The following is a 23,855-nucleotide window of genomic DNA, read 5'->3' on the forward strand; positions in this document are numbered from 1 at the left end:
AATATAACTGGGTGGGTTTTTATTATATTAGTCTCTGTGCTTGTTACATTTTCTCTGTATTATATTTCATTATTAAAAGATTCTGTACACAAGAATTATGCTCACTCAAAAAGTATTAAATGACTATGTCTTCTCCTTCTCACACTTAGAAACGTCATATGACTTGTTCTTTATGTCATCATTCCAACCATCCTTTTCTAAGCATTGTAATTACTTTTCCTGTTTTCCTGTCATTGCATTCACGTTTTCAGGGCTAAAATTGCAATTGGAAGTGTATCAGCTATTGTATGCATATATAGTTCTAAATCCACTATGTTCTATTTCACAGATTTAACTTTGATTTCGTTTTTTAGTGCTTTGGTCATAGGCTCCATTAACAGCTAGCCCATATTGTTCTTTATTGGGACTCATTCTTTTCTCTCCAAGTTGAGTACCCTTGTCAAGCACCCATCAAGGTACAATTCAGCACCACTGGTATCTGTCTTTTCCCATTAGTCTTCCCAACATCAGTCGTAGTCCCTACCATCTATTCAAAATACATCTAGTCCCTACAATCAACTCAAAATACATCTGCAAAAAATTCAATGTCATTCTATTAGGTGAAATTCTACCTACAAAATACCTCTCATTACTTCTAGAATTCCCCTGAATATACACTAACCTTATAATTGTCAGCTTAAAGTCTATTTACACTCATTTGAATGACCATAATTTGTGGGAATCAGAAAAAGCAAGAATTTTCCAACTAACCATTGTCTAGTGTAAGGATAAAAAAGGGAACAAAATATTGATCTCTTGTGGCCAAAATTAAATTCAGTCAATATGACTTTCGAGCATGCACTGTCAAAGGTCACAATTCTTTAGTGTGTGGTTCAAACAAAAGTAGCGAAGTGTTTATTATTATTTAGAGTCAAACTAATGTCATGTGTCCCTTGAACTTGAAGCCTCTATGTAATTTTTTTCTTGTCTGAAAACATATTGAAGACAAAAAGTCACTTCTTCAGCACTGATACTGTGATTGCTAAGGAAAAGAGAAAACTAAAGCCAAAGTTGTTAAGTTTTCAAAAAGCATGTACATTTGATTTTAAGAGGTGAATTTCCCCAGCTGGGCAGATGGCTTGAGCCCAGGAGTTCAACACTAGCCTGGGCAACATACTGAGACATCATTTCTGCAAAAAATACAAACATTAGCCGGGCTTGGTGACAGGAGCCTGTATTCCCAGAGCCTGTATTCCCAGCTACTCGGGAGGCTGCGGTGGGTGGATCACTTGAGCCCAGCTGGTCAAGGCTGCAGTGAGCTGCGATCACAGTGTGTCCGGAATCGGTGGGTTCTTGGTCTCACTGACTTCAAAAATGAAGCCATGGACCCTCGCGGTGAGTGTTACAGTTCTTAAAAGATGGTGTGTCCGGAGTTTGTTCCTTCAGATGCTCAGATGTGTCTGGAGCTTCTTCCTTCTGGTGTGTTTGTGGTCTGGCTGTCAGGAGTGAAGCTGCAAACCTTCGTAGTGAGTGTTACAGCTCTTAAAGATAGTGCATCTGGAATTGTTCGTTCTTCCTGGTGGGTTCGTGCTCTCGCTGGCTTCAGGAGTGAAGTTGCACACCTTCACGGTGAGTGTTACAACTCACAACAGCAGCATGTATCCAGAGTGAACAACAACAAGATTTACTGCAAAGAGTAAAAGAACTAACCTTCCACAATGTGGAAGGCGACCCAAGCAGGTTGTCACTGCTGCCTCGGGCAGCCTGCTTTTATTCCCTTCTCTGGCCCCACCCACATCCTGCTGATTGGTCCATTTTACAGAGAGCTGATTGGTCCATTTTACAGAGCGCTGACTGGTCCATTTTACAAGAGCTGATTGGTCCGTTTTGACAGAGTGCTGATTGGTGCGTTTACAATCCTTGAGCTAGACATAGAGTCACATAGTGCTAGTTAGCTAGTTACAGAGTTAGCTAGATACAGAGTACCAATTGGTGTGTTTACAAACCTTGAGCTAGACACAGAGTGCTGATTGGTGCATATATGATCCTCCCGCTAGATATAAAAGTTCTCCAAGTCCCCAACCAGTTCAGGAGCCCAGCTGGCTTCACCCAGTGGATCCTGCACCAGGGCTGCAGGCCCAGCTGCCCGCCAGTCCCCAACCGCCCGCCAGTCCCCAGCCACCTGCCAGTCCCCAGCCACGCCTGCACTCCTCAGCCGTTGGGCTGTCGATGGGACCGGGCACCACGGAGAAGGGGGCGGCGTCCGTCGGGGAGGCTCAGGCTGCAGGGGAGCCCACGGCAGGAGGAGGAGCTCAGACATGGCAGGCTGCAGGTCCCGAGCCCTGCCCCGCAGGGAGGCAGCTAGGGCCTGGCGAGAATTTGAGTGCAGCCCCTGCGAGCCAGCATTGCTGAGGGACCCGGTACAACCTCTGCAGCTGTTGGCCCAGGTGCTAAGCCCCTCACTGCCCTGGGCCGGCGGTGCCACCGGCTGCTCCGTGTACGGGGCCCTCCAAGCCCGCGCCCGCCGGAACTCACACTGGCCGGTGAGTGCAGGGCGCAGCCCGGGTTCCCGCCGGCGCCTCTCCCCCCACACCTCCTGGCAAGCAGAGGGAGGAGGCGCCGGCCTCAGCCAGCCCAGAGAGGAGCTCCCAGGGTGCCCTGGCGGGCTGAAGGGCTCCTCAAGCGCTGCCAGAGTGGACGCCGAGGCCGGAGGCTGAGGAGGCGCTGAGAATAAGGGCTGCTAGCACACTGTCACCTCTCAACACCACTGCAATCCAGGCTGGGCGAGAGAGCAAGGCCCTGTCTTTAAAAAAAAAAAAAAAAAAAAAAAAAGTGATTTTCCCCTTCTCTATTACCGTGTTTGGTGTCAGTTTTCTGCTGCAGGCTCTACTACACGTCTCATAACAAAACACGAGACTGAGTAATAGAACTTTCACAGGGATAAGGTGGAATCCATCACTTATTACTAAATCCATATCTATTAACAATAGAGTAAAATGTCTTTAGTTTCCTTATCTGAAAATGGGGACTAAAATACCTAATTATTAAGGTTGTTAGGGATGAGAAGGAAAAAAATTAAATTAAGACGAACAGGAATGGATCCTAGTTGGCTGAGGAGGCTCATTCTTTTTTTTTTTTTTTTTTTAATTTTTGTTTCCATAGGTTTTTGGGGGAATAGGTGTTATCTGGTTACATGTGCAAGTTCTTTAGTGGTAATCTGTGAGACTTTTCTGCACCCATCACCCAAGCAGTAGACACTGAACCCAATTTGTAGTATTTTATCCCTCACCCCCTTCCAATCCTTTCTCTGAATCCCCAAAATCTATTGTGCCATTCTTATGCCTTTGTATCCTCATAGCTTCCACTTATGAGTGAGAACATACGATGTTTGATTTTCCATTCCTGAGTTACTTCACTTAGAATAATAGTCTCCAATCTCATCCAGGTTGCTGTGAATGTCATTACTTCATTTCTGTTTATGGCTGAGTAGTATTCTATCATATATGTAAATATATATGTGTATATGTGTGTATGTGTATATGTGTGTGTGTATATATATTATATATATGGAATGTGGAACCAGTCCAAATGCCCATCAATCAACAAGTGGATAAAGAAACTGTGTCCACTCGTTGATTGATGGGCATTTGGGCTGGTTCCACATTTTCACAATTGTGAATTGTGCAGCTATAAACATGTGTGTGCAAGTATCTTTTACATATAATGAGTTCTTTTCCTCTGCGTAGATACCCAGTAGTGGGATCGCTGGATCAAATGGTTCTACTTTTAGTTCCTTACCATGGTGGTTGTAATAGTTTACATTTCCACTAGCAGTGTAGAGGTGTTTCCTGTTCACTGCATCCATCTCAACAACTATTACTTTTTGATTTTATTATGGCCATTCTTGCAGGAGTAAGGTGGTATCGCATTGTGGTTTTGATTTGTGTTTCCCTGATCATTAGTGATGTTGAGCTTTTTTTCCTGTTTGTTGGCCATTTGTGTATCTTCTTTTGAGAATTGTCTATTAATGATTGTTTGATTTTTTTTTTTCTTGCTGATCTGAGTTCTTTTTAGATTCTGGATATTAGTCCTTTGTCAGATGTATAGATTGCAAAGATTTTCTCCCACTCTGTGGGTGCTCTATTTACTCTGCTGACTGTTCCTTTTGCCATGCAAAAGCTCTTTAGTTTAATTAAGTCCCAGCTATTTCTCCTTGTTTTTTCTGCATTTGCTTTTAGGTTCTTGGTCATGAAATCCTTGCTTAAGCCAATGTCTAGAAGGGTTTTTCCAATGTTATCTTCTGGAATTTTTATAGTTTCAGTTCTTAAATTTAAGTCCTTCATCCATTTTGAATTGAGTTTTGTAGATGAGAGATGACGATCCAGTTTCATTTTCCTACATGTGGCTTCCCAATTTCCCAATTATCCCAGCACTATTTGTTGAACAGGATGTCCTTTCCCCATTTTACGTTGTTGTTTCCTTTGTTGAACATAAGTTGGCTGTAAGTATAAACCAGGCTTTATTTCTGGTTCTTCATTCTGTTCCACCATTCTGGTCTATGTGTCTATTTTTATACCCGTATCATGCTGTTTTGGTGACTATAGCCTTATAGTATAGTTTGAAGCCTCCAGATTCGTTCTTTTACATAGTCTCGCTTTGGCTATGTGGGCTCTTTTTTGGTTCCATATAAATTTTAGGATTACTTATCTAGTTCTGTGAAGAATGATTATAGTATTTTAATGGAAATTGCACTGAATTTGTAGATTGCTTTTGGCAGTATGGTCATTTTCACAATATTGATTCTACCCATCCATGAGCATGAAATGTGTTTCCATTTGTTTGTGTCATCTATGATTTATTTCAGCAATGATTTGCAGTTCTCCTTGTAGAGGTCTTTCACATTCTTGGTTAGATGTATTCCTAAGTATTTTATTCTTTTTGCAGCTATTGTAAAAGGGGTTGAGTCCTTCATTTGATTCTCCACTTGGTCGCCGTTGGTGTATAGGAGAGTTACTGATCTGTGTACATTAATTTTGTATCCAGAAGCTTTGCTGAATTTTTTTTCATCAGTTCTAGGAGCTTTTTGGAGGAGTCTTTAGGGTTTTCCAGGTATATAATCATATCAGCAGCAAACAGCAACAGTTTGACTTCCTTGTTATTGATTTGGATGCCTTTTATTTCTTTCTCTTGTCTGATGGCTCTGGCTAGGATTCCAGTACTATGTTTGAAGATAAGTGGTGAAGTCGGCATCCTTGTCTTGTTCCAGTTTTCAGAGGGAATGCTTTCAGCTTTTCCTCATTCAGTATTATTTTGGCTATGGGTTTATCATAGATGGCTTTTCTTACATTGAGGTATGCCTGTTGAATGCCAATTTTGCTAAGGGTTTTAAACATAAAGGCATGTTGGATTTTGTCAAATGCTTTTCTGGGTCTATTGAGATGATCATGTGATTTTTGTTTTTATTCTGTTTATGTGTTGTATCACATTTATTGACTGATGTATGTTTAGCCACCCCTGCATCCCTGGTATGAAACTCACTTGATTATGCCCGATTATCTTTTTGATATGTTGTTGGATTCGGTTAGCTAGTATTTTGTTAAAGATGTTTGCATCTATGTTCATCAGGGATATTGGTGTGAAAGTTCCTTTTGGAGTTGATTTCCACTTTTATTCTGCTGTGGTCTGAGATAATGCTTGATATAATTTCAATTTCCTTAAAATTATTGAGACTTTTGTGGCCTATCATATGGTCTGTCTTGGAGAAGGTTCCATGTGCTGATTAATCAAATGCATATTCTATGGGTAGAATGTTGTATAAATATCTATTAAGTCCACTTGTTCCAGGGTATAGTAAAAATACACTGTTTCTTTGCTGACTTTCTGTCTTGATGACCCAATGCTTTCAGTGAAGTACTGAAGTCCCCACTATTACTGCGTTGCCATCTATCTCCTTTCTTAGGTCTAATAGTAACTTTTCTAAATTTGGGAGCTCCAGTGTGAGGTGCATAAATATTTATAATTGTGACATTTTCCTGTTGGACAAGGCCTTTTATCATTATATAATGTTCCTCTTTGTCTTTTTTAACTGCTGTTGCTTTAGAGCTTGTTTTGTCTAATATAAGAATAGCTACTCCTGCTCGCTTTTGGTGTCCATTTGTATGGAAAGTCTTTTTCCGCTCCTTTACCTTAAGTTTATGTGAGTCCTTATGCATTAGGTAAGTCTCTTGAAGGCAGCAATAGTTGGTTGGTGAATTCTTACCCATTCTGCCATTCTGTATCTTTTAAGTGGAGCACTTAAGCCATTTACATTCAATGTTAGTATTGAGATGTGAGGTACTATTCCATTCATCATGCTATTTATTGCCTGTATACATTGGTTTTTTATTTTTTTCCTACATTGTATTTTTGTTTTATAGATCCTGTGAGATTTATGCCTTAGAGGTTCTGTTTTGATGTGCTTCCAGAATTTGGTTCAAAATTTAGAGCTCCTTTTAGCAGTTCCTGAAGTGCTGGCTTGGTAGTGGCAAATTCTCTCAGGATTTGTTTGACTGAAAAAGACTGTATCTTTCCTTCATTTGTGAAGCTTAGTTTCGCTGGATACAAAACTTTTGGCTGATCATTGTTTTATTTGAGGAGGCTGAAGACAGGGCTCCAGTACCTTCTAGCTTGTAGGGTTTCTGCTGAGAAATATGCTGTAAATCTGATAGGTTTTCCTTTATAGGTTACCTGGTGCTTTTGCCTCACAGCTCTTAAGATTCTTTCCTTCGTCTGAACTTTAGATCACCTGATGACAATGTGCCTACGTGATGATCTTTTTGCGATGAATTTCCCAGATGTTCTTTGTGCTTCTTGCATTTGGATGTTTAGGGCTCTGGCAAGGCCGAGGAAGTTTTCCTCGATTATTCCCCGCAATATGTTTTCCAAACTTTTAGATTTCTCTTCTTCCTCAGGAACACCAATTATTCTTTGGTTTGGTCATTTAATGTAATTCCAGACTTCTGGGAGGCTTTGCTCATTTCTTCTTATTCATTTTTCTTTGTCTCTGTGAGACTGTGTTAATTCAAAAAACTCATCTTCAAGCTCTGAAGCTCTTTCTTCTGCTTGTTCGATTCTATTGCTGAGACTTTTCAGATCATTTTGCATTTCTCTTAGTGCATCCAGTATTTCCTAAAGTTTTGACTGTATTTTATTTATGCTGTTTATTCACTAAAGATTTCTTCCCTCAGTTCTTGTATTATTTTTTTTTTTATTTTTGTTAAATTGGACTTCACCTTTCTTGAGTGCCTCCTTGATTAGTTTAATAACTGACCTTCTGGATTCTTTTTCAGGTCAATCAGGGATTTCTTCTTGGTTTGGATCCATCACTGGTGAGCTGGTGTGATTTTTGGGGGGTGTTAAAGAAACTTGTTTTGTCATATTACCAGAATTGATTTTCTGGTTCCTTCTCATTTGAGTGGGCTATGTCAGAGGGAAGGTCTGGGGTTCAAGGCTGCTATTCAGATTCTTTTGTCCCATGAGCTGTTCCCTTGATGTAGTACTCTCCCTCTTTTCCTAGGGATGTGGCTTCCGGAGAGCCGAGTTGTAGTGATTGTCCTCTCTCTTGTGGATCTAGCCAACCAGCAGGTCTGCCAGGCTCTGGGCTGGTGCTGGGAGTTGTCTACACTGGGTCCTATGATATGAACCGTCTGCAGACCTCTCAGCTATGGGTACCAGTTCCAGAGGAGGTGGCAGGGGGGTGAAATGGACTCTGTGAGGTTCCTTAGTTTTGGTTGTTTAATGAACTATTTTTGTGCTGATTGGCATCCTATCAGGAGGTGGCGCTTTGAAGACAGCATCAGCTGTGGTAGTATAGGGAGGATCAGGCAGTGGAGGGGGGGAACCTAGAACTACCAAGAGTATATGCCTCTTGTCTTCAGCTACTAGAGTGAGCCAGGAAGAACCATCAGGTGGGGGCAAGGCTAGGCATGTCTGAGCTCAGACTCTTCTTAGGCAGGAGTTGCTGCAGCTGCTGTGGGGGATGGGGGTGTGGTTCCCAGGTCAATGGAGTTATGTTCCCAGGAAGATTATGGCTGCCTCTGCTGTGTCATGCAGGTTGGTCAGGGAACTGGGGAAAGCCAGCAATTACAGGCATCACTCAGCTTCCACACAACCCAAAAGGCCGCTGTCACTCCCACCATGCACCCCAGCAACAGCACTAAGTTTGTTTCCAGGCAGTGGGCAAGCAGGGCTGAGAATCTGCCCCAGGCTACCAGGCTCCCAACTGTGAAAGCAAGCTGGGCTCTTTTCATTGCCCTGACATACCAGTCACACGATGCAGACATTTAGAAATCATGCCTCATCTCCTGGAGTTTTAAGTTGTTTGTAAAGAAAATACCTGTATGTGTAGACACAGATGTTTATGTATATGTACATGTTCACACATATGCATATTATGAAAATATGTGTATGTACACATACATTTGTATGCACATATGTATGAAAGTTAAATTCATGTATGTCAAGGATCTCCCATCCAACTGAAAACAAACGTAGGTGCACAGACTTCTGACCAATAATTTGTATTTTCTATTCGAGAAGATGCTCTTGCTCCTTCCTCACTCAGAGAAGGGACCATAATCAGCCTAACAATCTGTCATTGCTTAGATTTTTCCAATAAATGCCAGTGAATTTGCACTCCCGCATAAGAAAATAAGCCATTTCACAAAACCCAACCCCATTACAACGTACACAATGAAGTTCTTAGCTGACTGGCTGATGCCATATGAGCTGCATGCTGATTGGAAGAGTTATGAGTTAGTCACACATCAGCTATATTCATACTGCAGCACTTTACGTTCTAAATGACAAGGGCCCCTTTTTCACTAGGAACATGGGAAGACAGTGAGACTGAGCTGCCCACTTGAACTGAGCATCATGATTTCTGGTCCTAGCAGCTATTACATGGTATTACATATTGACTGTAAAGCTATACTTAGAAAATGAGCAGCATGAAACAATGGGTGAACATGAGATCATGAGGTTGCCAAGCAGGAAACACTGTAGTAACAGTGTTTACATCTATGATACTCATAGGGTAATCCTGGGCAAGTTCAAGTGTCTCTTCTGGAGAAACAATCAGACCATTAAGTTCTCTTGAACTCTTATATCTTGAGTCCAAGTCCTATATTAGTTAAGTCTTGTATCCTGATCCTGCAATATTTGGCACAACTGGCCATTCCACCTTGTTTGAATCAGTACTGCTGTGTTCATTCCCTTTTTGTCCCAACCCTCTGGTTCTCTTGCCTTGTGCACAGACTACCCAATGCCAGTGACACATGGGGTTCCATCCTCAGCCTTCTTTTCACACCATGTGCTCCTGCTAGGTGAACTCACACACTCCCTGTATGCTGGGCAATCACTGTCCCTAACCATCTCTGTATCCCTGGACACCCAATGTCATTTAGACACCCAAACATCGGCACCTGAGGTTCAAAATCCAAAAACAAACAAACAAAACATATTCTCTTTCTCCCAGGAATCCACTGTTTCTTCCTTCCATCTCTGTCAAGGACACTATTCTCCACCCAATGTCCCAGGTCCTGAGTCCTCCTTCGCCTTCAACCCCCTTTATCCCAGGGATCAATCCTCAAAGTTCTGCCTTGGAAATATTCCTTTCATTTACTTCCTTTGCTCCATTCCCTCAGTCTCTTTCCTATCCCAACGCACCTAGTCTTCATCTTTCTTCAAGAGGTAGGCTGGCACTAGCTGAGTGCCACAGCCAGACCTGTAAGCCAGGCTGTCAACTGATCATGACAAAGAGAACAGTCACAAAGTCCAGGATATTTGCTTTGACATGAATGAGAGTTACTCCCCCTGCAGAAATATCTACACAGGAGGTTGCTTGCAAAACACAGAAAAAGAACAACAGGAGTTTGAGATCTTAATAAGAAGTGCTGCTCAGACAGATGGCCTAAGGTACTGTCACCAAAGAGCAAGTCTTACATATCCAGCGGCCAACACTCCTAATCCCCCAGTGCTTTAATATTCTCAGCCCACCTGAATCTCAAAATCTCTGCAATAGGCAATCCATATGATGTCTCTGTGCCTCCACCCTTTTCTTAGTTGGGTAAAGCTAATCAACTGTCGCTCTGGCCTAGCCTGGGATAACCTCTTTAGGGAGTCTAGACAAATTTCATTCTTGTTTCACCATATGTGAATTAAACAAAACAACACAAAAAAGCCTTAACCCTGAGTTTTCTTCTTCGTCCAACTCAACCTTTCATGATCCTCCTGCATGTTTATCTGCATGATTCTCTGGTCTCCACCTCCCAAGAAGTGTTTATCCCCATAAGATACTGTTCTAACATTAAATAACATATGTTATTAGTCATCCTTTAAGTGACCAACAATCATTTGGATATTTTCAACTCTGAGTGAAAGATCTGTCTTAAATCTTCTATGCAGGACTAGCTCTCAGGAAGCTATGTTCACTCAGCCTGGGCATGAAGACTTCCTCCACAATTTTCACACAGTCTGTTTGATCCTGGGCACTTCCTATGCCTCTTTCTCATCTGCAAAATGAAAATAAAACCACCTACTTCAAAGGGTTAGAATGAGGATTAAATGAGGCAATACTTGTATAGAGAATAGCACTCAACACATGGCAAGGGCTCCGTAACTCTTAACTATTATTACTATTTTTATATAGCTGGTCTATGACGTGCACCCAATAAATGACTTCAAGTTTCATGAGTATGGGCCAGTGCCAAAGGCCAGACAAACTATCAACTACAATATGACTTTAGGACAGACATCCTCTACTAGATTTGAAGAAGACACAAGTGTAGAATGAAGGAGGGCTTTATTCTTACAAAGTGGTTAAGCAGTAGGACTTGTAAATGAGAGACTCTGTGTTGCTTTGTTGTTAAATTTATGTGTCAGGATTTGGCTGACTTCTTACTTTTCCCTTGTTTGCATTTTTAAGGTTATTTAATATTTAATGTTATAAAACCACTTGAGATTGCTACTACCTTAAATCTGTACTTTGTACAAGCAGCTCTGAAAATGTTAAGTGTAAAATTTAGTAGGGTTGGAAAGTGAAAAGTACAGCAGTGAATTTCCATGGCAATGTGGTGTTATAAATAAGACATGATACATGGATAAATCGACCAATGAAGATGTACAGATGAACAAAATAAGTATGTTTATTCACGGGTTTTAAAATCCTTTTGTATTCTGGTATTTTATAGCCACAAAATTAAATAATCTAACCTTCAAGGTCATCATGTAAGACCTTTAAACTAAGTCTCTAAACAAAAAGTTGCAAACTTAAATCTCTACAGGGACTAGGCAGGTTAAGGCAAGTGAGGAGCTGGTTAAACTTAGCTCTCAGAGTACTGAGATGAATGGCTATTGGCACACAGTTTCTATGCTGGCAATGCTGGGGAATGTGGCTATTTCAATACCCCACTGAAATAAGGGCCGGTCAAATGTCAAGAAAGAATGCAAACTCAAGTGTTGTCAGATTTTCCCCATTTTTTCATAGAAAGCTGAAAATCTGATATTTTATAAGATGTCAGACTTTGTAAATGCTGGTGATTAATTCTATTAAAAATAAAAATCAGGCCAGGCGCAGTGACTCATGTCTGTAATTCCAGCACTTTGAGAGGCTGAGGCAAGCACATCACCTGAGGTCAGGAGATCGAGACCAGCCTGGCCAACATGGTGAAACCTCAGCTCTACTAAAAATACCAAAAATTAGCCAGGCATGGTGGTATGCGCCTATAGTCCCAGTTACTCTGTAGGCTGAAGCATGAGAATTGCTTGAACCTGGGAGGCGGAGGTTGCAGTGAGCCACTGCGCTCCAGCCTAGGTGACAGAGCATAACTCTGTCTCAAAAAACAAACAAACAAACAAACAAATAAATAAATAATAAAAATCATACAGGCCAAATCATGCAGGCTAGATTCAACTTGGGGCTACCAGTTCACAACCTGGGCTTTAAACTCTTTAATAGTATAACTATATAGTATGTGGCAGAGATGGGTGGGATGATCTACTCTTCTTACACTCTAAACTATATTCCACATAGAATGAAAGTCTGCTTTCCTGAAGCATAGAATTTTCATAGGGAAAATTCCCTCTTGCATTAGATTATTAAATACTAATCGAATGAAGTTTTGCTCAGTTCTTGGAAAATGTCTACCAAGTAAAAATGAAATCGAATCAAATAAACTCTATTTGTTATTATGCTAACAACCAGATATGGCCATTCATTAAGATATACCGAGGATTTACTAAATACCAAGACATACAACTAGGTGCTGGGAATATAAATATAAATTAAGTCAAAGTCTTTCCCTCAGGGGGCTGACATGCAAATCTCCAAAGCTGCTTCCCGACGGACGGGCAACAGCTGTAAATCTAAGGAAGCCTTACCTATTCTAAAAAATCAGTCACATCTTTTGTCTTCACTCCCAGCTTGTGACAATATTTGGAGAGTTACCTCTATTCTCAGGGTCATCCTGCCCTAGTGTCACTGGGGAAAAATGCCTGGAGAACTCAGTCTTTCCACATCAAACCTGTTAAGCCCGGTTAAAATAGAGATGGTGTCCCTTCTCATCCCTTCTCTGGGTAAAAGGCAAGGAAAGAATGGTTGAGTAGAGAGGCAGAAGACAAGGCAGAATACAAACCTCAAAGTGTGAGCTAAGTAGTTTTCCCAATGTCCAAATCCCCTCAAGACTTTAGGGTCACAGAGAGCAGAGAAAAATGGACAAGGCTTCAGTGGCTCTCAACAGCGGGCTGTCATTAAAGCTAAGAAGGTCCCTACTCCATGGTAGTGGAGGAAGAGCTCATAGGAGCTGAGGGTGGCCAGGTCGTTTCTGGTATTGTTCTGAGCCTAAAAAGGACTTGGAGCAAAAAGATTCTTGACATTATGAAACATTTATCAAGAATGAACTATATTCTTATATTTATCTTTCGTCTTCTAGTAAAAAGCACAATAAAGGCAAATCAGGCCGGGCGCGGTGGCTCAAGCCTGTAATTCCAGCACTTTGGGAGGCCGAGACGGGCGGATCACGAGGTCAGAAGATCGAGACCATTCTGGCTAACATGGTGAAACCCCGTCTCTACTAAAAAAAAAAAAAAATACAAAAAACTAGCCGGGCGAGGTGGCGGGTGCCTGTAGTCCCAGCTACTCGGGAGGCTGAGGCAGGAGAATGGCGTGAACCCGGGAGGCAGAGGTTGCAGTGAGCCCAGATCGCGCCACTGCACTCCAGCCTGGGCGACAGAGCAAGACTCCATCTCAAAAAAAAAAAAAAGGCAAATCAATGTTCATACTGCGAGAAACAACAAAAAGGAAATGTAATCCACCCCACTGTCAAAGATTTCATCATAAGATTTTTTTAAAGTTTGAAAATGTACAAAAGAAGGGAGGCCGGGGTGGTGACTACTCACAGTCCCAGCTACTTGGGAGGCTGAGGTGGGAAGATCCCTTGAGTCCAAGGGTTTAAGACTGTACTGGGTAGGTGGGAAGGCAATCAGTAAGAAATTTCCAGCTAGAGTTACTACAGTAAATAGGTCATTCCAAGCATCTCACGAATGATGATAATTTAAATTACAAAATGAACATTTCAAATTACAAAAATAAAATTATTTACACTTTTCCTAGAATATACTAGGTAATTCAAGGCAGAGATAGACTATCATACAGGAAATTGATTCTCAAGTGGTTCTTATAATCACTTGTACATATTTGGAATATACTGGTTAAGGTAACAAACACACATTCTTTGTTCCATTGCATGCTTTAGAGTAACATTATTCCTAGTGCTATAAAACCTCTTTCATGTAGAACCTCAGGGTAACCAGGAAAGCACTGACAAGGAAAGAGGTAGGTAGAGAGCAAATTGCCTTCAATGAAGGGACAGCATGCAGATATTCTCAGAACCACGCCTAGAGATTAGGACTGCTTTCTAACGGGGTCAATAATTAACACCTGCAGTGTTCCTGAACATGGTTTCTGACTCCAGGACTTTGTCCATTTATAGCCAGATTGAGGTTCCTAAAAGAACAACTCTGAAGACACTTAGAAATTGAGCCTCAAGGCTTTCAGTAATTAAATCCTACCTTTAGACTCTGGGTCTTGGTCTCTATTAGCCCAATGTGTGTGTCTCCTGAAACATCAGCTCTGGGCCTGCTGCTGCCTTGACCAACCTTCATCATCTGTCAAAAACAAGTCTCCCAGAGAAGGCCCCCACCCATCATTTCTTCTACAAGACTTCCCTCTTCCTTCAACTTCTGTGGTGCTCTCCCTCAGAAAGGGGTCACAGGATTCTTTTGCATTGCCAATCATGCCTCCTTAACATCAAAACCAAACAATCAACAACAAAAATACATCTATTGACTACCTACTATCTTCCAGCCACTGTTAAGTGCAATCAAATATGTAATTCTGTTTTATCCATCACAGCAACACGTCAACATGGCTTGTCTGAAGTCAACAGCTAGTAAATACAGGAGTGGGGACCCAAACTCAAGACGACACCAGGGATATCTGATGTGAAAGCCTGTGCTTTTCGTACAGCAGCACTCTACCTATTGTTTAACCACAAAAATAATAGTTAAAATCTACCAAATAATTACCAGCAGATATGCTTCTAAACACCCGATATGTTCTAATTCATTAATCCTCACAAAAACTTTGCAAGGTTAATACTGTTATTACTCTCATTTTAGAGCTATGGAAGGAGACACAGAAAGATCAAGCAATTTGCCTGAACTCCATGTCTTGTAAGTGGCAGAGTATGTGTCCTTAAGCAGTATACAGTATCTTCTGATAGTGCTGCCTAGCTGTTTTCGGATTTTTATACTAGCTCTTCTGTTCAACTTCTCCCCCTATATTCCTTATCATCCTTTTTGCATTATAAAAGAAAGTCATTTAAAGGGATGAGTGGTATGTATGGAGAGTAGGGGAAACAGAAATGAAAAAGGAGCACTCCCACTTCTTGGCCTTGGTGGTCCAGACAGGATGAAACCCTCAAGCTAGATTTGAGATAGAACCAACCATCCAAGATAACCTCTCCCTACTGATGTCCTTGAAGTCACCTTTGACAGATGTACCCTGAATGGAAAATGAATTAAACAGATATAGGCCGTAGGTAAACCTGGCGCTGCCTAGAGCTCTAGCACTGTGTGGGTATCCAAAATATTCAAACTACCTAAAGAGGTGACCAACCCTGGCACTGACTCTTTGGAGGAGTTCCACAAACTCCTACAAATCTCAGCTTTGGAATAAAATAATCAACATGAGAAAAAAATATTGGAAATCTCTTCTATGTTGTGAATTCTTAACTCATGTTTCAAAATGCATTGCCCTTCAAAAGATCCCATAAATAAAAGACAAGCCATAGACTAGGAGAAAATGTTTGCAAGTCATTAAACCCACAAAGGATTTGTATAAAGAACTCTTAAAACTCAATAGTAAAAAAAAAAAACCACAACTTTAAAATGTGCAAAAGATCTAAACAGATATCTACCAATACATAAATGGCCAATAATCACATGATAATGCCACATCATTATTCACAAGGGAAATAAAAGTTAAAGTGAGGCCGGGCGCGGTGGCTCAAGCCTGTAATCCCAGCACTTTGGGAGGCCGAGAGGGGTGGATCACGAGGTCAAGAGATCGAGACCATCCTGGCTAACACTGTGAAACCCCGTCTCTACTAAAAAATACAAAAAAACTAGCCGGGCGAGGTGGCGGGCGCCTGTAGTCCCAGCTACTCGGGAGGCTGAGGCAGGAGAATGGCGTGAACCCGGGAGGCGGAGCTTGTAGTGAGCTGAGATCCGGCCACTGCACTCCAGCCCCGGTGACAGAGTGAGACTCCGTCTCAAAAAAAAAAAAAAAGTTAAAGTGAGAGATCACTTCACATGCCACTAGAATGGCTATAATTGAAGAGATAATAGCAATGTTTTTGAGGATGCAGCAAAACTGGAACCTGAACACACTGCTGGTGGGAAGATGAAATGGTGCATCTTAGAAAGTTTCATAATTTCTTAGATATTCATGTTCACATTTCATATCTCTAAATGTGAATTTATCATATGACTCAGTAAGCAATTTCTCTTTTAGGTAGCTACCCAAGAGAAATGAAGACATGTCCAGGCAAAGGCTTCTATCTGAATGTTCACAGCAGCATTATTCATAGTAGCCAAAAGGCAAAGACAATTAAATACCCACTCAATGGTGAATGGATAAACAAAGTGAGGTATATCCATTCAAATGAAGTACTGATATATTCTCTAAGCTGTATGAAACTCAAAAGCCTTATGCCAAGTGGAAGAAGTTAGCCACAAATACCACATATTGGGTGATTCCATTTATATGAAATGTTCTGAAAAGGCCAATCTATTGCCACAGAAAATAGATTAGTGGTGGTTGCCTGGGGCTGGGAGTACAAAGGAGTGAAAGCAAATAGGAAAGCAATAGTGAAAGCAAATGCAAATAGCAAATAGTGAAAGCAAATGCATCTCTGATGCATTCAGAAGGATGAAACATACATTAAGGAAGAGGTAACTGGTACCCAAGGTATTTCATGACAGAAGCAAACACTGAGGTAATGTTCCATTCCATGTGAACCCAGAGCCAACTCCTTCATATGGGGAGAGGGGCATTCTGTAATTCTCTTCTCTTTGTATACTTCCAAAATATATTATAATGACTACTGATGGATTTAAAATTTTGCAGCAAACCTTTTATACTTTCTTCATTAACCCCTGAAAAGACTGCAAAAACATAAGACATTTCTATTAAGATATACTAGTTTTGGCCTGGTGCAATGGCTCACATCTGTAATCCCAGCACTTTGGAAGGCCGAGGCAGGCAGATCATGATATCAGGAGATTGAGACCATCCTGGCCAACATGGTGAAACCCCGTCTCAAAAAAATACAAAATTTAGCTGGGCATAGTGGCATGTGTCTGTAATCCCAGCTACTTGGGAGGCTGAGGCAGGAGAACTGCTTGAACCAGGGAGTCGGAGGTTGCAGTGAACCGAGATTGTGCCACTGCACTCCAGCCTGGCAACACAGCAACTCCATCTCAAAAAAAAAAAAAAAAAAAAAAGATATACTAGTTTTGATTACTGGGAAGAGTAATTTAAAAGAGTTTTTTAAGAAGTAATGAATTATCTCTTATAATCAAAATAAGGAAAGATGTTACAACATCATTCCCTAGACTAAGAGTTAGTACATTTTTTCTGGAAGGCCAGTTAGTAAATGTTTTAGGATTTGTGCACTAAGAAGAAAAACTAAGGATATTGTGTAAGTATTTATATAACCATTTAAAAATGTAAAAACCATTTAAAATGTAAAATATAACCATTTAAAAATGTAAAAACCCTTTGTATTTGTCCATTCTTGCATTGCTATAAAGAAATGACTGAGGCTGGGTAATTTATAAAGAGAAGAGGTTTAATTGGCTCATGGTTCTACAGGCTGTACAGGAACCACACCAGCATCTGCTTCTAGAGAGGCCTCAGAAAACTTACAATCATGCCAGAAGGCAAAGGGGATGCAGGCACGTCTTACATGGCCAGAGGAGGAGCAAGAGAGAGACAGGGAAGGTGCCACACACTTTTAAACAACCAGATCTCGTGAGAACTCACTACCGTGATGACAGCACCAAGGGGGACGATGTTAAACCAAGAGAAACAAACCTCATGATTTCCAATCACCTTCCACCATGTCCCACCTCCAGCATGGGGATTACATATCAGTATGAGATCCAAACCATATCAATCTGCCCCTGACCCCCTCCCAAATCTCATGTTTTCCTCACATTTCAAAATAAAATCATACCTTCCCAACAGTCCCTCAAAGTCTTAATTCATTCCATCATTAACTCAAGACCACAGTACAAAGCCTCATCTGAGACAAGCTTAGTTCCTTCTCCCTGTGAGCCTCTAAAATAAAAAACAACTTAGTGTGCTCACTTTGGCAGCACATACATTAAAACAGGAGGATCCAAAGAACATTAGCATGGCCCCGCACAAGGATGAGACAAAAATTCTTGAACCATTCCATATTTAAAACCAACAACAACAACAATAAGTTAGTTACTTCTAAGATACAATGGGGGTATAGGCATTGGATAAATACTCCCATTCCAAAAGGGAGAAATCAGCCAAAAGAAAGGGGCTACAGGCCCCATGCAAGTCTGAAACCCAGCAGGGCAGTCACTAAATCTTAAAGCTCCGAAATAATCTCCTTTGACTCCATGTCTCACATCCAGGGCACACTGGTGCAAGAAGGTAGTTCCCCAGGCCTTCCCTGGACAGCTCCACCCCTGTGGCTTTGCAGGGCTCAGTTCCCATAGTTGCTCTCAAGGGCCAGCAATGAGCACCTGCAACTTTTCCAGGTACAGGGTCCAAGCTGCTGGTGGATCTACCATTTTGGGGTCTGGAGGACAGTGGCCCTCTTCTCACAGCAATGCTAGGCAGTGTCCCAGTAGGACTCTGTGTGGGGACTCTAACCCCACATTTCCCCTCTGCACTGCCCTAGTACAGGTTCTCCATGAGGGCTCTGTCCCTGCAGCAGGCTTCTGCCTGGACATCCAGGCTTTTCCTTACATCCTCTGAAATCTAGGTGGAGGCTCCAAGCCTTAATTCGTACACTCTGTGCACCTGCAGGCTTAACACCATGAGGAAGCCACCAAGGCTTATGACTGGCAGTCCTGAAGCAGCATCTCAAGCTGTCTCTGGGTCCCTTTGAGCCATGGCTGGAGTTGGAGCAGCTGGGATGTAGCGAGCAGTGTCGCAAGGCAGGGCAGCAGGGTCCTGGGCTTAGCCCAGGAGACCATTCTTCCCTCCTAGGACTCTTGGTCTGTGATGGGGCGGGGGTGCCATGAGTGCCTTTGAGGCCTTCTCCCCCATTGTCTTGGCTGTTAGCACTTGGCTCCTCTTCATCTATGGAAATTTCTGCAGCTTGCTTGAATCCCTTCCCTGAATACAGGCTTTTCTTTTCTACCACATGGCCAGGCTGCAAATTTTCCAAACTTTTATCCTCTGCTTCCCTTATGTAAGTTCCAGTTGGTTATCATTTCTTTGCTCACACATACGAGCATAGGATGTTAGAAGCAGCCAGGCTACATCTTGAATGTTTTGCTGCTAAGAAATTTCTTCCACCACATACCCTAAATCATCATTCTCAAGTTCAAAGTTCCACAGATGCCTAGGCAGGGTCACAATGCCTCAAAGTTCTTTGCTAAAGCATAACGAAAGTGACCTTTGTTCCAGTTCCCAGTAAGTTCCTCATATCCATCTGAGACCTCATCAGTTTGGCCATCTCTGTCCATATCACTATCAGCATTTGGATCTCAACCATTCAACAAAACTCCAGGAAGTTCCAAACTTTCCCTCTTCTTCCTGTGCCTTGTTGAACTGGGTAATGGGTAGACATTGAAACAGTTTGGAGGGCTTCTTCTGAGAAGCCCATTACCCAATTCCAAAGCTGCTTCCACTTTTTCAGGTATTTTTTATATCAATACCCCACTCTCAGTATCAATTTTCTGTATTAGTCTGTTCTCACATTGCTATAAAGAAATACCTGAGACTGAGTAATTTATAAAGAAAAGAAGTTTAATTGGCTCATGGTTCTACAGGCTGTACAGGAAGCACAGTGGCTGCTGCTTCTGGGGAGACCTCAAAAAACGTACTATCACGGCAGAAGGCGAAGGGGAAGCAGGCACATCTTACATGGTCAAAGCAGGAGCAAGAGAGAGAAAGGGGAGGTGCCATATACTTTTAAACAACCAGATCTCATGAGAACTCAATGTTGCAATGAGGCACCAAGGAGGGATGATGTTAAACCATAAGAAACTGTCCCCAGGATTGAGTCACCTCTCCAGGCCCCACCTCCAGCATTGAGAATTGCATTTCAACATTAGATGTGGCTGGGGACATAGATCCAAACCACATCGCCCTTCTTATTTCACAAGTCATACAAAAACTGGCAGTAGACCAGATGTGGTCGACTGACCCTGGTTTACCAACCTCTGACCTACACACACTTCAAACACACACACGTATACAACTGCTCAACTTCAATCTGTCTCTGTCACACACATACCCCACCCTACAAATATTTTTGAACACACTTTCCTGTGGCAATGTGGAATTAAACCCTTGCAAAAGTTGTGTTTTTGAAAAGCATAACCTTTCAACTAGCCAAAACCTACAGCGGAAATTGCTTATAATTTTCAAGTCAGCCAGGAAATAGGGTTAAGGGAAAAGGACTAAAATCAAGTATATCTTAATTAAGGATGGCTCCAAGGAATGTAAAAATATTTAAATCTTTGTTTCGTCTTCTCTGACAGATTGAGAATGACTCCCTCAAACATATTTTTCCTTCTAACACGTTTTCATTTTAATATCAAATCATATCCAATAACAGTTCTCCACAATTCCACTGCAGAAGTAAACCAAAAATTTTTATTGTTTCACTACTGATCTCAGGCTCTAGGTCAATAAGATGCAGAGATTCAGAGCTAGAGACAGACTTTGATATAGACCACGGACTCGCGAGAACATAATCAGCCCACAAACTACACTCAACTGTCTAACTCCATTTCTTACACAAACCTGGCTTTAGGACCAAGGGGCTCCTCATCAGACGCTTCAAGCTCGTAACAGCCACCGTTCTTCAGGCATTAGGCCAACAACTGTAGCCTAGATTTAGGTTTTAAAGACATTGCATCATGGAAGCTATAATTACAATCAGGTCTCCCACTGGCAGCTGTGAGAGAACAGGACCTTCCAGGAGGCTGAGCTACACCTGTAGCCGCATCTGAACGATGTTACAAGAGCACTGGAATGCCTGCTGGGAAGGCTACAGCCAATGCACAATAAACGGGCTTCGGTAAAATCCGGTACAGCCAGTTTAATCATGAACATTAAAATCTCTTGTAAAATCAAGGCACTATTAAGCTAAATCATCCTTTGATTTTTCAATTGTTTCAGAATCAATGCCCAGATGTTCATCTATCTACATACCGATTGGTATTCATTCTCTGTAGTTATTTCCCATAAAGGCTGCAAATACTCATTGGGTTATCTAGCAGCTCTTTCAGATCCCTCACGTACCTCCTTCAGTACACAAGTAGCCATCCAAGTCACTCAGGGTGATTCCATGGGGCTGCTGGAAAGGGAAATGTTCGAATATGAAAGGAGAGTCCCACTTCTTCCCATCCCCAGTGAGGCCTTGGGGCACATACCACTTCTCTTTTTTCAAAATGAGATACTCAGTAAAAATATCATGGTGCTACAAACATCACCTGACATTTAAAGGGCAAACTCAAGGAGCAGCAACTGAGTAATAGAGAAATCAAGAACTCTGAGCTTCTGTTTCTCCTTCTATAGAATGAAAGATCATTGTTACAGGCTGACTACACGGGGATGCTCAAGTGGAGGACGGGATGAATTGAACTATGTAGAGGTAGACAATCTATACATTTCACAAAATGTTAAGTTCATGGAATAAGTTAGCTGCAACATGTTTCATGCTGGTTTGGAGACTCATCAGTGCCCCCAAAGAATTTCCCTGAAATGATGGCACTACAGGAACCTGTATTTTTGAATGGTGACCTGTTCAGGACTGAGAGGCTGGGGCTGGGAATAAAATACTGTCCAAGAACCAAAGAGTGGCTACCCAGGTCAAACCCCAAACCCCATTCCTTTATGCACACACAAATAACCACCACCCTGAACTTCACTTGATCAGATTTTTCCATTTTTGATGTCAAATCATGAGGTTAATGAATTCAAGTTCATTTATACCCACTGACCACTCTGCATGCAGAGATACTTATTATTCTTCTCTTTCCCTGGGAGTAAACTACATATCTACATTATTAATTTAAACTCTCTGAATACTAATACTGCATAATTCTGGGTGATCAAAAATGTTATTTAACGACATGTTCTTTTGTAAAAAGTCTATCCACATAGGTAGATAGATCTGGGTGATTTTTAAAAATTTATTAAGCCTATAAAGACTTGGATTAAATTAAAGCTATTGCTTCTATCAATGGGCCAACATCATTTAAGTACTTATACATTTAGCAAAAGCACTAAAATTATAGAGAAAGTCTTATACCAGGCAAATAATTCATGTATCTTTATCTTAGTTGTACTCAGACATATTTTTTAAATACTTCTATGTTCCTTAATTTTTGCTAAACTGATTTTTAATATCACTTGATCTGAAAAAAATACTGACAATCAATTCCCTTATATTTTCTAAATGAGAGAAATAGAAAAAAGAATTGGCCAATGCTTATACTGTGCAATACCCTTGCTATCTGCAACCCCCACTTCTTCTGTTACTGCCGAAATATGTGTATACCACAGTGACTGCCTCTCAGAACCCTGTCTAAATTAACTTTATTGACTTGGCGTTTCATTTAAGGTGTTTATTATGATTTTTGTGGTTTTAAACGGCAGTAAATTTTACTTCATCTGTGCTTCCTTTTCTAGAAGTCATTTAAAAATATTCTACTTCTGTATTTTCAAGCTCAACACTGCATGCAAATATAAGATCTATGAATAAAATTTGTTTTTTAAGGGTATCAAGATAAGGCCAAGAGGGCTGAGCGAGGTGGCTCATGCCTGTAATCTCAGCACTATGGGAGGCTGGGGTGGGCGGATCACCTGAGGTCAGGAGTTCAAGAACAACATGGCCAACATGGCAAAACCCTATCTCTACTAAAAATACAAAAATTAGCCAGGCATGGTGGCACATACCTGTAGTCCCAGGTACTTGAGAGACTGAGGCAGAAGAATTGCTTGAACCCGAGAGGTGGAGGTTGCAGTGAGCCAAGATCACACCACTGCACTCCAGCCTGGGCAACAGAGTGAGACTGTCTCAAAAAATAAAAATAAATATAAAAAAAGATAAGGCCAAGAAACTGGCGTCCACCTGAGAATGTTCAACATTCTCCTCTATGAAATGAGATGGCTAGACTATGAGAACAATACTGCTAGAAACTGTTCAATCAGAATTCATCATTGGTCTTTGTCTTCAGAAAGCAGAGGTCCACAAGCAACCAGCAGATGAGCATATAATACTATTGATAAATGCAAATTAAGTTTAATTTAAATAACAAGTTAACATCACGGAGAGAAACAGATCTGTTGTACTGAGAGTCACAATTATACAGGGATAGGTTCAAAATTGTTTCCCAGATTAGGTCGTGACCTTATGTGGGAGACTGTGTCAACATTTTTAATGGAACTCTAGGTGGTAAAAGAAAGCCACCTGTTATGTCACTTGACAATGTATATTTTTATCTACTTTTGTGAAAGGGTGTACATCTATCCAATTTGTCTGGTTGAATCACAGGGCGTAGGCTGAAGTGTAATAAGTACTGAGTGGTGGGGAGTGTGAGGAAACTGATAGAGAAGCCTTGGATTCTATGGTAATCATTATGCATTGGCTCTAGAGGGTAATGGACATCAACCCATGAGGTCTGTTAGGATCTAATACTTCTAGATGCACCGAAATATTTTGTCGTTTATTGGTAAACAGAAATCGGGTGGTGGTTAACTTTGCTCAATACCACAGAAAAGTAGGAACTAGACTTGGCTACCACTTACATGTGACCATTACCAAGGCACTATTAGATCAATTTAATTCAATCCTAAGATTTAATGAGTACAAGCTATTGCATTAGATACCACAGAAAATGGAAAGATGCCTTTAAGGAATGTTGCAGTCTAGAACCTCCAGTCAAGAAATGAGATGGAATAAATATACAAATAACCACAATTCAGGAAAACACACAAGGTAAATATTATCAAGGTATCTTTAAGTTTTACAGTGAGTGAGATGCCAAGGGGCTGA

The 23,855-nt window shown here is 41.3% G+C and overlaps 1 protein-coding gene and 1 non-coding gene across 3 annotated transcripts in view; one reads left to right on the forward strand and one right to left on the reverse strand.

Moving 5' to 3' along the window:
- The window catches only part of CERS6 (ceramide synthase 6), a 325,070-nt gene that overhangs the window by 148,615 nt on the left and 152,600 nt on the right, over positions 1-23,855 (reverse strand). The window lies entirely within an intron of this gene.
- On the forward strand, positions 17,943-18,047 carry LOC117095466. Its single transcript, XR_004442007.1, has one exon. It is a non-coding gene; the product is annotated as a U6 spliceosomal RNA (small nuclear RNA).

This window comes from Trachypithecus francoisi, unplaced genomic scaffold (genome assembly GCF_009764315.1).
Source record: "Trachypithecus francoisi isolate TF-2019V2 unplaced genomic scaffold, Tfra_2.0 Lachesis_group13, whole genome shotgun sequence".
In the NCBI taxonomy this organism is placed as follows: Eukaryota; Metazoa; Chordata; class Mammalia; order Primates; family Cercopithecidae; genus Trachypithecus; species Trachypithecus francoisi.